Here is a 17667-nt window from a genome sequence, read left to right as displayed (position 1 = left end):
CTCAACCCTGACCTGAGCAAAGTAAAAAGCCACTAAATTCTGGAAGGCAAAGAAGGGAATAGCAAGGGAGAAAGAGAAAAGCAGCCTTCCCTAAAGGGCCTGTGAGAGATTTGGTCCTTTGAAACCCATCTACTGAGGGGAGCTATAGCCCTGGGAGGGAGGGGGTGAATCTACTTATGCTTATACACTGTGTTGAATATCCAGAACCTTAGACGCAGGAGGAGGTGAAGTTGTTTACATTGATGTAACGATTGCAATCCACCAAACACCATTTGTTTTCCTCATTACCAAGACTTCTGAGAGCAGTATAGGTCCTGACACAGTCTTTGCAGCACCTCATGTGCTGTCTTGCTTTTCATAGAATCATAGAATCATAGAATCATAGGGGTTGGAAGGGACCTCGAAAGATCATCTAGTCCAACCCCCTTGTTTCCCTTGAGTTGGGTCTGGGCTTCCAGTGGGGAGATGGAGGTGGGACGTGCCTGGACCCCCTGGCAGGAGGGGTGCTGCCAGCTGTTGGGTGCCTCCAAATGCCCATGTGCTCCACCCTGTGCTGCCCACCATGTGCCATCCAGCACGGAGCCAACATGTGACCTTGGTATTTCTCACGGTCAGACATTGTTCAAGGAGGGCAACACTAAGTGATGAGACCTTAACAAGTAGGTCCCTCCTTAGGGTCTGTCTGCAGAGGATGTAGCTGCTGAAGAGCCAGGCAAAAGGCACGTTGCCTCTGCAGCCTTCCTCACGTTGCCAGGGCTTTTGGCACTGGGAGGCAACGGCTCTGCTATGTTATAATAAATGGTACTTTTGATCAAATTTTGAGCAATTTCCCTTTAAGAGAATTCCCTTTAAAAAGAATAATAACATTCTCTCTCCCCCCCACCCCAAGTCCTGAGTGTCCGCAGAATAATCTGGGCTTGTTTTCACGTTTTAGCTGTGAAACAGTATCGGGCAGCACCATCTGATTCCTTTTCTTACAATTCTTTTGTGTCTTTCCTTTTGTAAGCAAAAATGAGCACATTCAGGCGTGAGAGAAAGGAGTGAAATCAGATTGTATTGCATTTCTTTGGCATATATGGTGCAATGCAAGATTTTTTTTTCTCCTCTTAACTCCTAAAATTTCAGATAGCCTGAGAAAAAATACCAGCACAGACAAAAATGAGGAATCAGCTTTCCATCTAAATGCTATTTTAAAAATCCCATAAATGTAAGTAGTCTTTTTATGCATTATTTTTTTTTTCTTTTATCATTTCTCAGCTCGGTTTTCAGGTCTTCTCTGTACTTTTAGATGAGCCCATGTCTTATGAAAGTGATGTTTTGTTAATGGAGACCGTCAGCAGTGCTAACAGCAGGAACTAAGCTGAGTATTTTCTTCCCCAAAACAGATCTGCTAATTTACTTCAGTCTGAAGTAAAACTGAAAAGATATTCTTTCAGTAAATTGTAAATTCATCCCACAAAGCAAAACTTCAAGGGAACTAAAACTGCTCAGGTTACATTGAGAAAATTACATAGGCTGAATAAAAAGAGCAGGGCAAAGCTGTAGGAAAGTGTGACACGCTGCATTTCAACACCTTCAAAGTGAAATAAATATTTGGAAATGCTGCAATGTTTCATTTTCTAAGTTATTTTTAAGAGAAAATGTTTGTGTCACAATGACATTTTACATTAAAAAATGAATCCTAAAAAAGAGTTTTAAAGAAATAAGGGTCAAACATTGTTAATTACTTGCTTCAGCAGCATTTCAAGTTGGCCCCCAAATTATTTGAATCCTTCCTCCTGAAAATGTGCTGTTTAATTTGACTCATGCATATTTTTTCCCTGTGAAATTTTGAGTTTTGCAACATAACAGAAAAGCCACTTTTTATCCCTCCACCTGCCAAAGCCTCAGTTATCCAGCCCTCACACATGCACACCATTTCTAGCGGTTGCTGAAGCCTGGCCAAAATCATTCTCTGCTTCTCCGTTCCCCAGTGCTCCAGAGAGTTTTGCCAACGTGGCATAATGCCAGCCTGTGCTCCATTCTTCTGTTTTCCCATTCTTTAGTTCCTGGTGAAGCTGTTCCAAGAACCTTCTTCCTGACCTGCTGCCCATTTATCCATTCCCAAATTACCCATGCTAGCACATCACCTGCAGCACGATTCCCTTGCAGGTGTTGCTTCCCACACTAGGTCCCATGCACTCCTTCCTGTACCAAAAAATGAATGGTGATCAGAAGAAGCTCACTGGTACTATGGCTGAATTGTGCCATGTTTGGGATTCAGTGATTTTGTGGCATGGGGTTAAGATGAACCCCTTGTGAAGACAAGGTCCCTTTGCTCTATGTGGGGTCTCTGGGCTTTATTCTAGTTGCTGGACTCATCATGCCACTGCCAGCTATTCCCAGCCCCTTCCTGCCTCTCCTCCAAAGGCACTGCACTGCACCTCTTCACACCACCCAAAAAAACCCATGTGCTTTTCTAGTGTCTGCCATCTTTGCTCTGAGGTCTGGACAAGCTTCAGAATGGGCCAGTAGGCAGCTCGGCTGTGTCTGTGAAGATCCAGCTCAGAGACAGTCTAACAAACATTGGCTAATAAAGCTCTCCTTAGTAGGGTGAAGGGTACATATGTGTGTATGAGAAAGCAAGATTAGTCATTCTAATCATAAGTTAGGAGCTGCTCTTAGGATCTGTGACTACATGAGCATTTTATCCATCCTCAGTCTGAAGTAAAATTCTGGCTTTTTCTTATGTGTCTCTATGCTGTAGTGGTGGGGATGGCTTTTCTCTCTCTTCCCCTCGTTCATTCTGCATAGATGTCTCTTGTTCTACCCTCTTAGCAGCCAAAAATTTGGGAATTTCACAGAAACCCTGAAGTAATTTTTAAGTTGTAGAAGTTTTGCAGAAACAACTTTTTCTTTTCTTAGTAGAAAACTTGTGTTTTTCAAACACAAAATAATTTGCTCTCAGCCCAGGAGGTACCTCCTAAGAGCTGCTCCCCAAGTTTTCCCATCTATGATTATAGAGTCTGGACATGAATCAGCCCAGCACAGTTTTCTACACTGCAGCCTCACTTGAGGTGGCAAAGGCCAGTACATTAACTTCAGCACTGGTGGAAGTTTGGGGGCAGCAGGTTTTAAGCAAGCACGTTAACAAGCAGGGAGGACTGCTCTGCTGGACACCGGGGTACAGGGTTATTTCTAAAGGCACTGAAGATAACAGCCACAGTGCATTTTTTTATTATACCTACCTTCCCTCACCTGGCTGCCCACAAGCAGCGTGGGACTCCCTGGCTTTGGGTTTTCAAGATTGGGAAAATGTGAATTTCAACACCTTGTCAGACCGCCCCAGCTGAGTCCTGTCATTACTTCATGCCTCAGTTTCCCCAAGGCAAAAAAAAGAACATAAAGATACCCCTGCCCTCTGGTGAAGTGAGGAAAAAACTGTAGAAATATTCAAATAAAAAATTAGTGGACAACACATGAAAATGAATCTGAAACTCTACTCCTATGTCCTGTCCTCTATGCTAAGTATTTTGTGTGGTGTAAGGATTAAATACCAGGCTTTTTAAGCCCCCTGTCCCTGGGTACATGGGTGATTTTGGCAGTCTAAGAATAAACATGTTCACCTCCGATCTGGTGTCTTCAACCTAGTCCTTCACTCCTGCTCTTGAAGAGAGGGCATGCATTCCAGCTCTAAGCTTTAATACAACTCACATCATTCAGGAGCTGCTGCTGTGAGATTGCTACCCAAGATGAAAGAAATTTCACAAGAACAAGTGAACTTGGGAGACTTTTGCAGAGCAAGGCAAAGCCCCAGAAATACTTGGGGGCTACAATGGATGACAGCTGCACTCTTTGGCCTGCTCCCCAGTCAGTAAAACTCAGCTTTGGTAGCCTGCCTCTGACCCGTGGGTGCTGCTGCTTAATGTTACCTGCGTTCACACCATTGCCATGAAAAGCTTGGATGTGAGTAAACACAGAAGTCTTAGGGATATCTTATGTTCTTAATGGACACTTGCAAAACCTGCCCTGTGCTTTCACACCCTCCTTCAGCAGGCAAAGATTTCTCTGGCTTCACAGAAGTGGACAAGAAAGAACAAGGAGGAAAAAATCCTTCCCAGGTGCCCCATGTCCCTTCACAATAAAATGCTAAAAATAAATATCTACTTTTTTTTTTTTTTTAAACCAATGAGAGCCAGTCACAGTTCAGGAGAGAGAAGAGCTGTTTCCACTCTCTCCCGAGCACCATGGTCTTATTGTTCATGCAGCGCTCTGTGTCCAAAATATCAGGGGGGTTGGCAAGGGCTGCTGGAGGCAACTTCTGCAGGGAGTGCAGTGGAGTGTGAAGGAAGAGCAGCCCATGCTGGCCAGCCAAGCAGAACACGCCAGCACAGCCCTGACTCTGCCCTCCCTGCCGTTATCACCACATGAGGGGAGGAAGGGATTTTTGTCAGCTGCTCAGAGGGGAACGTGAGCGCTGCATCTGCCTTGTGTTGTCTGCATCCATTGGTTAGGGCAGGGGGTGAGATCCTCTTTACTGATGGCAAAGAGAGACTGATGACTGCTGCTGATCCGAGAATGTTGCTCATTGATTTTCCTGGGGTACCTGGAGGTGAATGTTGTGTAAGTGATGGGTTAATTGCATATACATGTAGATACTGCTGTTCATTTGCCATCCTGGAGCACTGCTAATGAAAAATGTATTCAGACAGACTGAATGCAGGTATGCAGTGTTATTCAGAATTGGCTAAGAAACTTTACAGAACTCAAATAAATAAATAAATAAATAATACTGATGTGACCAGAAGTTCTAGACATTTTTGGACTGAGAAGACAAATGCTTAGTTTAGCCCTGCAGTAAGTCTAGGTGCATGCCGAAATACAGTTGATTAGCCAACGGGGCAAGCACTTACCTAATTAATCTATGTGGTGACAGAGACTGCATACAAAACAAACATGCAGTTGTGCATTGGTTCTGTAGATGCATTGCACACCTCTAGTGCTATACAAACCCTTCAGTGATACACCAGCTCCTGAGCATACATGCAGAGGACATTGTCTCTGCCACCACCCACAACTCTAGTACTCAAACCCTGGGGACCCCAGATTGGTGAGGCTCTGCTCCAAATTCTGTAATGGTCTGTACCATACATATGGGCACCTTTAATTCTGTATATCCTTATGTCTGCATAAAGAATTCTTGTGCTTCTTGTGCTTTTTAGGGAGATGAACAAAATGGATGCAGTGACTTTGAGTGGAAATCTGCCAGATTTGGTCTAATGAATCTCTGTGAGTGCAATTGCAAGTAGTTTGGGCACATGGCATCCCTTCAGCCATCTTGAAGTGCAGGCACCCCAGGCCTGGACTGAAAAAAGGCTTTTCCATGCATTACAATTCTGCACAAAAGTGTAGGACAGAAAACAAAATTTCCAATTTATCAGCATACTCTGTTACAAGAAGTGTAGGAACAGTAAATACTGAAGGGATGCACTGATACATAGCAGGAACTGAATTCATCTAGGGAAACAGGCATAGGAGGTCAAAAGAAAACCTAACCCAAACCTTGTTTCAAAAATTAAACTTGAATCAAATATCCTCCCAGTTAGTTTCCACATTCACAAGTTTTCTTACCCTGTCTGTTTACTCCTAGTGCTCTCTGAAGCACAAAAAAAAGCAGTGAAAGCCATTGAACACGACTGCCAGGAGCTGTGCCTTTCCAGCCTCCAGACCAAATCTTTTGAAAAACCTCATCAGAATGGTCCCCAGCAAAGCCTTTGCAAGTGATGTGCTTAACTCCAAGGCCACTGGTGTGGGGTGGAGGAGTTTAGTAAATGCCACAGGAATATGCAGTGCAGGAGGAACCAAGATCATGAGCTGCAGAGATCCTCATCAGCAAGCTGCAGCAGTTTGATTAAATAATTCCAAGCAGCCAGAGATAATAACACCATGAATAGAGCTTCCTAATTTCATTTCCCCAGAACCATGAAACAGGTACATTTCCATACACAGGTGCAGGACCTTTGTTGCACTAGTTTTAATAACCAGCAGAGAGGAAGGCAGAGCTTACCCTACGTGTCACTGAAAATTTGGGAGTTGAATTCAAGATACACCAGATTCCTCTCACTGGTGCTTCTGCAATGGCACAGAGAGCAGGCTGGTGGGCACTGGGAATGACTGATGGCATTGCTGACCAAAAGGAGAATGGTGATTTATGGACAAGCCACTCTCCAAGCCATGGATGCTATAGTGGAGAAAAATAAATGGATTCTCTTTCAGACCTCTTGGAAGGTGCTGGCCAAAGCTTCCCATTAGTTTAGCCTCTTGGATGTGGGCTGTCAAAATATTTTAACATCTTCCTGTGACCTCCAAGCATTTTCCTTTCCCTTCACTGCCTGCTCCAGCCCCAGACCTCCCTTGCAGTCAAAGCAGACAGCATTAGCCATTAGAATCACTCTTTGAATTAATTACCCAGAAATATGCTTTCAAATCTTCCACTCCATGTAACAGCAAATTAAAGGGCAGCCTGGATGGGGTTTTACACATCCTGCTTTGGCTGCCCCTGTTCAGTTAATGGGACCATTAACACCCTGGCTGCCGTGTCGGCTGCTTCCTTCTCTGCTCTACACTTGCTGATAAAAAAAGGCAGAAATTGCTTTTATTTCCCAGACTTTTACAGTAAGTTCAAAACAGCATCGGTGGAAAGACCAGAAGGATGGTCCAAGACAAAAAGGTCCCTGAGGAAGCAGTGCCAAGCCTCCTATCTGGGTAGACATCCTGAGATACTCCTTTCTGTCATCCAGGTGCCCCTGCAGGGACCTGGCAGTTCAATTTCCCGTTTCTTCATTCCTCATTGTCTGCCCTGCAGCTCTGCTCTTAGTAGGAGAAAAGCACATCAGGCTGGTACCCAGGCTTGGCAAGGGGGATTGCATGACCAGTGCGAGTGAACCCTCTGCACCAGTACTGAGGCATCTCCTTTTCTGCAAGGACCTCAGGGGGACACACAGAGCACAGGGACAACTCGTATGTTGCTTGTTCCTCAAAGTTTGTATGTCTCTGGAACAATGCAGTAACACACCAAGCTGTGACCTTCTCCAGATGATTCCTGTCCCTTCAGCAACCAAATATTTCTCAAATCGGGGCTTGGGGCACGGATGAGGTGATCCCCCAAACAGGGGCAAAAGGAGGACTCAGGCATGTGTATAGGCCAACACTAGTTCTGTGTTTGCTCTCCTATTTAATTTGCTTTTTTCCCCATGCTAAGGATCAAGCAAAGAAGCCTGGCAAATAGTTTGCATCATTAATTTAGGAGCTTTGTGAAATATTTTTCAGTCATTTAGAATTTTTTAAGGCAAGTGTTTAAAATTCAGATTCAGATGAATGCCTCATTTGTATAAAGAATTACTGGAGAATTATCACAGTTCAATCTGTACCCATTCCTGCCCACAAAATTGGCAAAAATCCCCTGCAAAGTAAGTAACCTGACATTGATTGACATGCTTTTCCTCTCTGTGTTTTCTTGAACCGCTGAGATCCGCTGCACTCTGCTGATGGTTTAGATACAAACATCACCTTGCCTGAAAGTGGGCAATTAACTTTTCCTCGGTGGGTAACTCTTCCCCCACACGCTCTGCCTGACAGCCCCTATTCCCACACGGGCCCAGTAAAACCAGAAAGCTGTCTCTGGCTCAGTGAGTGCCTCCAGACAGCTGCACCCCAGGGATGGAGAGGAATAGACAGGTACCTGCAAGGATGGGGTGGCCTCAGGGGGTAAGAAGAAGCCTGTGGGAATGAGACCTGCAGCTGCAGCAGCAGAAGAGGAGTAAGTGAAGGGCATAATTTCTGCCAGTCCTGCTAGATTATGTGATTGCTTGAAATGGTTAAAATAATTTTCACTCACTTTCTTCTTCCCCACGCTCCCTCCATCCTTGATTTTTGTCTTTCCCAGAGCAGCCTCCCTGCAAACACTGCCTCTGCAGAGCTAATGGAAGGAAGCTCCCTGAAGCAGAGAAAGAGAAATCAAAGGACGGGGGAGGAGAGAAGGGAAAATAAATAAATAAAAAGGGCTTGTTTATCTTTTTATTAATAGCAGAGCAGTGTTCCCAAGGGGATAGGCCAACTGTGACTCTAATCCAGCCATGCAAATCTGTAAGCCCGACTGTTCAGTTTGTGTTTCTTTTCTCTCTTCTTTTTTCCAGAGTTAATTACTGGGAAAGAAAAGTGAGACATTTAATTCTCCCCTCCCCAGATCTTCCCCTCCTTCCCCAGTGAGCCATAAGCAACCTTAGTGTTTGCTGTCAGACCACAGAGCCAACACCAAGCTGTCCTGGTCAGTGCCACACCCGTCCAGGCTCAGTGAGACCCCTAGGCTGAATGTGAAGGAGGACAGGGCCGAATCTGCCATGTTGCACAGTACAGCAAGTTGGCTGATGACAACAGGGGGTGGATTTGTGTTTGTGTGAAGGAACATTCAGCTGGGTCAATGACACTGCCCTGCTGTCACCCAGGGAAGAGGAATATAACCTGGCAGCAAGATGGCCTGATGTGTCTTTGAAGGGAAGCAGGAGGAGCTAGCTGTGATGGGCTGATAGGCTTTGAAATGCATCCCAGGGAAGGGAACTTAAGAGCTACTGATATTCATGTGAAAGTTGGCCTGGCCTGCTCTATCTGCGATAGTGGAATGCTGTCCAGTTTAATGGCACCATCCTGCTGCAGCAATGTCCACTATCCTCAAAGCCCTGCCACAGCAGGACCATCCATGCTGAAGTTTCTGAAGTGTATTTAGGCTCTGGCTTCGAAGCTGGGGACTTTTATTTCATAATATCTGAGGGAGAATTTTCAAAGACATATCTCGTCAAAGGGAATGAAGAACTTGACCTCCTTGCGCACAGCTCAGCCTCTGTCCCCAAGCTGCCCTGGTTTCCCTTTTAGGAAAGCAAAGCCTTATCTGTCCTGCTTGGTAATGAATCTGGTTTGTGGTCATCAGGGGTTTTCTTTAAAGAAGCAATCCCAGTGGTCGCCTGCCATGTCTAAGTCCACCTTTGGCACAGTTGCAGCAAAGTCGATGTGGTAGAGACAAGGTCAGCCTTGAGACGTGTCGCTGCAGTAACATTAATCGAATGAAGTAGCAGTAGTTTCCATTGTCTCACAGCCTCCTCCAACCCATCTTTTCTCAGGTGACCAGTCTCACCACACAGTCCTGTGGCTTCCTAAGCAGGCTATTAGGATCTGACCTTCTGTGCAAAAACAGATGGCAAGCGTTTTTGAATGAGCATCCTCAAATACGCAGCGAGGAGCATAATTTCCCACAAGTCATGGTGAAGGTAGAGGAAAGGGCTGGTTTGAAGTGCTTTTTAAAGCTTCTAATTGGGAGAAGGAGAAAAGAAAGAAATTAAAAGTGTTCAGGTGGGGAAAGTGGAAGGAAAACCTGCATCTTAGTGCCTGGGATATGGTATGTCTCTGAAACTGCTGAGAGGGATGTAGTCGTCTCTGCAAATCAAGATGAGCTGGCTGGCCAATGAAGCATGCCCAGCATTTTATTTCTCATATTGTTTGGAGATAGGGATTCAGCTGAGTGCATTCAGCAAATAAAGATCAAATAACCTGCTGTGAATAATGTTTTAAACCCGGGTTCCTATCAGGATCTAGTTATAAGCCCATATACTCCGTTGGATAAAAAATAAGTTACACATGGCTGGAGGCAGTATTACTTTCTATGGAAGATGAAATCTGATTTGAAATAGAAAATGTTTAGTGATTCCCCCCTCTTTTTATTTTTTTGGAAGAGCTAAACCACACAGAGCCACCTGACAGAGAGGATGGAGAAGGGCCCACCGATATTTCACCCACTGCCTCTGGGTCCAGAGCTAGGAATTTATGCTAAAAGAGAGGGTGAGCCCTGGGGGGAGAGGTAAGGTGAAGCCCACGTTGCCATCCATTTGGCTGCTTTGCCTGGAATCAAGCTAACCTCTTTTGCACTAAGCTTCTTAGCTGTGCAGAGAAACAAGCCCCTGATGAGCTGATCCTCTGCTTGCATGATGATAATCAACACCTTGGCTGGCAGCCACAGGAAAAAAACACCAGTTGCTGCTGTTCTCTCTCTTTCTCATACGTACCTGAACCAGCTCATGTCTTCATGACGTGGGGAAATTTCCACTGAGTTGCTTGGGCCAGATGTAGATGCTGATGCTTGCTTTTGAAGAGCACCACACAGCACAAATAGTCCTGCTTATTTTAATGAAGGTATTGAGTAGAATAGTGCTTTTCCGCACCAATATGGCAGTGTAGTCCCTTCTCTTTTCAAGGAGAGTCAGCAATACCCCATTGCTGCCTAAGGAAAAACACACCAGAAAGACAGAAAATGGCTACTGAAAACTTTCATAGTTATTTCAGAACTACTTTCCTTTAACTGTGACATTTCCCTTGACCCTGTTGTTTTGTTTTCCTTTCTGTGTCCTTCACCTTTTCTCATATGAGCCAAAGCTTCTGCTTTTTAATGAGTCTCAAAGAGTTGCAAAAAATCTGCATAAACCCTTGGTATTCCCTCTTCAGTAGTCCTTCAGCCAGACAGATGGCTGAAATTTTTTCCTCTAAAGTGTTTTTTTTTTTTAAAGACATGTTTATTGTATGAAGTATCTGCTTTGCAGCAAAAACTTCAATTATTCCTCAGAAAAACAAATATTAAAAAATGAAAACATTTTGACTGCAACCCTAAATACTTCAGCCAAAAAAAAAACACAACAAAACTGATCCCCAGTGTGTGTGTGTTTGTGTCTCTATTAAAATACTTTGATTTGGAAATGCTGCCACACAGGGGATTTTGTCAAAGCAATTCTTATTTTCATTGCCAACCATGGATTGAATGCCCTAAATCTCCTGCCTCTTCTGTGGTCGACCAATGCAGTGGTCATGGGGGCATTGCTTACCCTCTCTGAGGGAGAAGACCCTCAGAGCAGGAGTATGCGCAGGAAGTCTCACCTACAAAGACAGTGAGAACCTGAAGTGGTCAAAGCTTGACTTGCATGAGATGCCACAAGGACTTTATTAAAGTGAAATATCTTTTCAGGGTTTGAATTTCCTCTAAAATACAGAATTTTTTAAAACCCCACATTTTGTACTTCCACTGTCTTCGTAGGGAGCTGCACATTGCTCAACCAGCTTTAGTCACTGTGATTTCTGGTTAAATCTTTGTCTTAGCTGCCCATCTCAGGTGCCTTTTCCAACACAGGCCTGGAAATTCAAACACAGGTGAACAGGCTGTGTTTCCTTTGTTTCAAGAGTAGCGAGGGAAGCCCAACCTCTAACCCTCTCATACTGCTCTGCAACTATGGAGTACTCACTACTGAAGCATCATGCTGTATGCTGAGAAGATGAGGAAGATGGAACATATTCCTGCTTATAAGGAAGTGCTCATCTTGGTTTATCCATCATGTTCAGACTGTTCTGCAAAGCATAAATGGAAGGATGGACAGTTTTCAAGTCTACTGGCAAGCACTAAGAACATGGGAAGGAAAATGAGATGCATTTCTTCACTCCTTCCAGATGGAGTGACTGGTGTGAAGGAGACTGGGGCTACAGATGTGCTTATTCCACTAAAACAGGCTTATTCTGCCCACGCTTGAGGCTGACCAGCACCCATCTCACTGCAGCACCATGGCATGGAGCCCAAACAGCTAAATAAACCCAGCCTGTCAGCAGGGCGTATGAGCATTGGCTTGATGCCATCCTGATGTGGTCATGCAATTTCTGGTCAGCTCAGCATCTTGTCAGCACTTGCTCGTGTCTCCTCAGATGCCCGAAGGCAGCTGATTTTCATGCTTCACTCCTCCTCTCTCAACCCCCAAGGATTTCATCTGCATATTTACAGGACAAACCAACTTTCCTGATTTACTATGAAAACAATTTTTCATGATGAATAAATGGAAGGCGGCTTGAAAATTTAAGAAGCCTGAGAGTATTTCTCCTAATGTAACTCAGACTAAAATGTTCCTGTTCAGATAAATGGAAGTACATCCCCTGCTTCTAGTCTGCAACTTAAAAAGCAACCCCCAATTTTCCAGCAATAGAGAGAGCTGTGAGGCCTGAAGAACTACAGCACTCTGATTACAGCTTTGTTGAAAAACATTGTTCTGAGATGTCTAGAGACCAGATAATAGGCACTGTTTTAGTTTAAAATAAGAGGCATTTCATGAATAAAGCTTCCCAGTGTGCAGAGACAGGGGAATATTGAAACTGTCTGTTGGTGCCTGTCTGGATTGTATTGTCATTATGTTTTCCCCAGAAATTCCACTTTTGGAGAAGCCCCACCATCAGGCCCTTGATGTAAATTCAGCCAGTTAGTAGTGCTAGCTGAGAGAAACTTAAATACAGGGAGAAGGAAAGAGACTTTGTAAGTTTGATCCTTGTATTACTAGATTAAGTAGCTTTTTCTTGCCTTTCTCCACCTGACACTGCGTTGTCTAGTTAGACTTTGTAAATACTTTTATTTGCATTTTGTCTTCCTTGAGTTTGGGCTCACAGTCTGTTTTCAGCATCAGTGGTTTGATACTCAGGCATGTTTTACTACAGGATTATAGTTGTTCTTAAAGGCATGGTAGTGGAATATCATGTAATCACCCAACTTGCCTGTGAATTACTGCAGAGCATCCACAGTCTGGCAGGTAACATGAGTTTCATGGCATAGTTTGAGAGCTGGTGCTGCAGAGGTCCAGAAAAGAGCTACCACACAGCTCCCATGCACCAGCCCTTGACACCCCCTTAGTCCTTCCCCACCAAAACACAGCAGGGCCAAACCTGCAGTAAGGAATTTAATTGGAGGCAGCAACAATGCAGGAGTTAATTCATCCCACCAAGCCAATGGCAGGAGCTTCCTGACTTGTCATTGCTGCTCTCAGCACATTTGGTGATGTGCTCCCACCCGGACAGGACCTCATCCTGGCCAGCCACCAGTGATGCTGGGAAATTCACCTACCTCTGTGCAGAGCTGACATGCAAGCTCTTCCTCCCCTCTACTCCCTCGCACAGCTCCAAAGGTCAAGGGCAAGAGGGCACCACTAAACCTAACCCTGCAACGAATGACACACACATCTCTCACTGCCAAGCCCCACATCCTCAGCCTCTCTGGTAGAGTATCAGCATCTTGTTCCCAGGGCATTCACTCCTCCCACTTGAAAATCAGTAAGTGTACTGTCCCTGTTGCTGGTGCTGTCTGCATCCTCAATTGCCAGCAGGTTGCAAAACTTGGGTGCATTTGGATTTTAGCCACTGTGCACCTGTAAACCCCAAGAATAACTTGTCCATGATGAGCTGTGAAGACTAGGACACCTCTCCTGATAACCAACATCTCCTGAAGCTGCCCTTGCAATCTGCTCACTTCCCTGACACCAAGGAAAGGTGCTGTGCTGAAAACTGGGAGTTGGGGAGCCAAGACAGAGACCACAGCAGGGAAAGGAAAGCATGGGAGAGCCATCCCAGTGCCACCGTGCTCACGGGTGGGCTGCTTCCTGCTCCCTCGGTCCGTGTCTCTGGCTTCAGTGCAATAGAAATCTGACTTTGCTATGAATTACCATTATCTCAGGTCCCTAAATCCAGTTTCATCCCTTAAAATCTGGGCTTTTCCCCAGCTGTTTGTGATGGATTTACAAAATTTTCTTCATTGCATCTGCTTTCCAGCAGGTTTATTACCAGCAGCTGCTAACAAGCACTGCTGGCTTGGTGGCTTGTCACAATTCCTGTGTTTATTTGCTTGGGATTTTTGTAGGGTTGCCACATTGTTGGCACTAAAAAAATCTTGATTCAACCCATTGGTTTGAGTAGCTGGCAAGGAAGAGCAAATTAGCTTTGAAAACAGAAGTACCTATGTTGAAAAAAATGAAGTCTTTCAGTGTGTAACCTAGACAGGGCATCACTGTAAATGTGAGCTAGACTGAAATGGAAGATGAGCTCTGGAGCCCTTTCATGAAGCTCTGTCACTGAATTTGGGCTCTTTGCAAGGAGCCATTAGCATTTGTTTAGTTATTTTCCAGCAGAAGTTGGCAATCTTTAATCTGTGAAATTTCCTATAATTTATTGACACTTACACATCTTTCTCTTCTGCAGAAACACTGCTGGTTTTAATTAGCACAAATTAATCAATAGCAGGGGGGCCATGCTGAGCTCCAGCAAAGGGCAGGTGAGCGGTGCCGGTGCACGCTGAACGCAGCAGCCTGTGGAGCTGACAACTGGGGATGGAGCTGCAGTGTGCAGCAGGGCAGATGTAGCAGGCAGGAGGAAGCACAGCTCTGGTGCCACAGCTCAGCCTATGCCACACAATGATTTTAATTATGATTTCAAAACTTTGATAAGTGTGTATGTAGCAAGTTCCCCCCTGTGCTTACTCTGCAAACGGTGAGAGATGTTTCAGCTTCTGCCTACCACAGCTTGGGGTTGTTTGGGTTGTTGTTTTTTTTTATTTCAAGCTGTAGAATTGCATCTGGTCAGTCTGGAAAGCTTTTTATTCCGGGGGTTACCAAAGAGATAATGTCTCAGTGATATCTGCAGATCTGCAGACAGGAGTGGTGCATGCATCTACATGGGGGTCTGTACATGTCCCTGCTCTCAGCTTCTACATCCACCCCTGCTACTGTGTCCACTTCTGCCAGAACCAGCTGTCCTAGGCCCTTGGGTTTCCTGGTCTCCCCAAAAAGCTGGGGATTGTTGAACATTTTCAGAGCACAGCCCTGATCCTCACTGCCACATCTAATGGAGTGATCACAACACCATCTTAGAGCTGTGAGTGAAGAAAATTAGAGAGAGTCAGGAAAAACAGTGGAAAAAATACTGATCAGTTTAAAATGCATAACTTGTTTGAATTAACACATGCATAGCTTATGTACCTTTATTTGGATAACCGAGTACAACTCCTGATTTCTTCTCTAGCAAGGTCAGTGTGTGACAGCCCTGAGCTTGAGCAGCCTAAATTATTCTTTATTCCTTTCCTCTCCTATCTGTGATACATGCAGACAGGCTTTTGACCACTGTTCACATGGACCAAACATCTGAGTTATTCCTGAAGCCTTCTCAGATGTTTCACAGCCTGTGTGAAGCTTCTAGCTCAGAGGTACTGAAGGGTGTGGTTGAAATACCGGAGTCCTCCATCATCTCAGCTCCCAAAGTGGTCCACTGAGAGGTCAGTCCCTGGTCTTGTTTGGCAGCAGTTTCCCACATTCATCACAATAGTCTGACACAAATACCATACACCTATCCCTTATTCAGGGCCCCAGGCATTTGTTTCCTTCCTGGCTGCAAGAGAGAAGCCCACTGATTAGATGTTTTTTGATCCAGACTTCACCAGAAAATGATAGATCCTACTGCCTTGACCCTTGGGTTACAGCTTATCCAACTTGTCTGGCTGGCTTGTGTTTGAACATCTCCATCAAGCCACAGCCACACCTGCAGCCTCACCACAGATGCACACAGGCCTTGTCCACATGGTGCCCTCACTGTATTTGACAAGCTTGCTTTTTTTTCCCAGGTCTGCAGGTTCAAACCACTGCAAAACCACATCCCCCTCTTTTTCTTCCTGCCACATTCCAGGCAACAGCAGCAGTAGCAACAATAATCATTCTGGGATCAAAACCTGCTTTCTGTTATCCAGCTTTGGTTGATGATGATGTATGAAGCAGAGAGAAAAAGATAGCTTGATTTTCATAGGTTAGGTGTTGACCCTGCTGGGCTTAGTGTAGCATGAAACTACTTTTGACTGGTAAACTGAATAAATATGCCAGGAAAGCTGTAGAGGGGCAATATATATGCAACACTAAGGTGCCATTTTTACAAAATGACTTTGATTCATCAGAGGGCTAAGCTAATGCCCAGTGCATTAGAAATCCTGTGAACAGGAGCTCGGGGAAATATTTCAACTCATCATCTGTTTGCAGAAAACAGTTTCCTCTCCTACTTCAAAATGTGAAACCATTTGGCAGAGCAGCTCAGGGCAAAAACCATGGGACATGGTGCTGCCAGTCAGCCCAAGGGATGCAAAAAGAAGGTGATCAGAAGTCTCTCTGCTGCATTGTCAGGTCTGCCAGAAAATCACAAGCATTGTAAATGTGGCAGAAAGAGTGAGAGCTGGTTTGTTAGCAGTAAAAAATATGTGTCCTGTGATTTCAAGCTGGGTGGAAGAAGCAAAGTAAATAGTTGTAAGGTGCTCTCTCTGCATTAGAGGAGTTAATAGAAGGGTGATAAAATAGTTATTGCTTTGGCATTTCAGCCTACAGACACTCTTCCCAGGCAGGTACCTATGGTCCTGGATTGTCCTACAGTGCTCAGTGTTCTAGTCTCAAGGGGCTTTGGCTGGTCTTTCTGATTTGAGACCACAGCACCATCCATGGTAGAAGACTAATATCTTGACAAGTTTGAACATGAGGTGTGCCACTGTGCCACAAGGCATGAAGTATTTCCAGTTAAATTCAGAGAGATCTGAAACTGATCTTCAGCCTCCCCAACCTCTGGGTTCACCAAGACTGTGAGTCCAATCTGAACCTGCCTCAAAGGGCAAACCCAGCTCTTCCTTCCCATGGAAACAGTGCAGGGAAGGACTCAGTTACAAGGATTGTGATGCATGCACTATGAAAGAAGCACAAACTCAGCAGATACAAACTCAATATACTTTTAAGCTAAATATCCCATGGCAGAAGCCAGGATGGCCAATCTCTGCAAGTGCTCCAAGGTGGTCAGATGTAATCCCCACTCCATCCTAAGAGACATACAGTAATTTTTAACAGGGAGCTGCACACTTCCTAGTGAAAGAATTCCCATAAGGATTCTAGAATATCTTAATGAATTATGTGGCATTTTCCTTTGATTCCTGCAGCAGCAGGCGGTAATTGCAAAGAAATTAATCTGTTGTCTTGATTTGTACTCCAGTGCCTCACTGAGATTTTTTGGATGGTCCTTTGGATGGTCAGGGCTAGTAATTCTGCTACCCAAAACTACTGTTCCCTGGGTTAATCTGGAGGTAAAGGAAGAGGAACCAGTTTATTTTCACACAATATGGCATGTGCCTACTCATAGGCAGAGAACTGCCTATAAGTTCTTTGGTTTTGCCTGGTATAAGCAAAAGCAAAAAAAAAATCAAGGTTGTTACTATTGCTTTCTTAGGCTAAGGACAATAAATAGCTGGACTGAGGTCAGTGGATTTTATGGACAAGAGACTTGAGAACTTTGATTCATCATTCACTTGAAAAGATAAAATACATATATATAGAATTTTTTTTTTCCCTTGGGGCTTCCACTGATGAAAGAGCAAATATAGTAAAGAAAAGCTTCCCATATTGAACTAACTTTTTCTAATAAATATACAGGGCAAAGGAGAAGAAGCTAGAAAGGCAGAGATCCTGACAAAGGTTTATTTAATATAATCTACATGTATATTTTTGTTGAGTTACAGAGCATAAATTGAGCATTTTAATGTATTCCATCATGCTGCAGAAACATGACCTTGAAGTTAGCACAGAAATCTATTTCAGCCCTTATTTCACAGCTGTGTAGCTTTTCAGAATATGAACTTTAATAGAAGAGGAGTTAACAACCAATCGTCTTCACTCAGACATGGTCACAGTTTGATTCATGAACATATACTCTTCTCTATTACTATTTGTTTAATTTTCCAACCTTTGAAATAAGTGCTGAAATCACTATCATGGCACCATG

The sequence above is a fragment of the Apus apus genome, chromosome 9 (genome assembly GCF_020740795.1).
Source record: "Apus apus isolate bApuApu2 chromosome 9, bApuApu2.pri.cur, whole genome shotgun sequence".
Lineage (NCBI taxonomy): Eukaryota > Metazoa > Chordata > Aves > Apodiformes > Apodidae > Apus > Apus apus.
Note: the sequence above shows the minus strand (reverse complement) of the source record.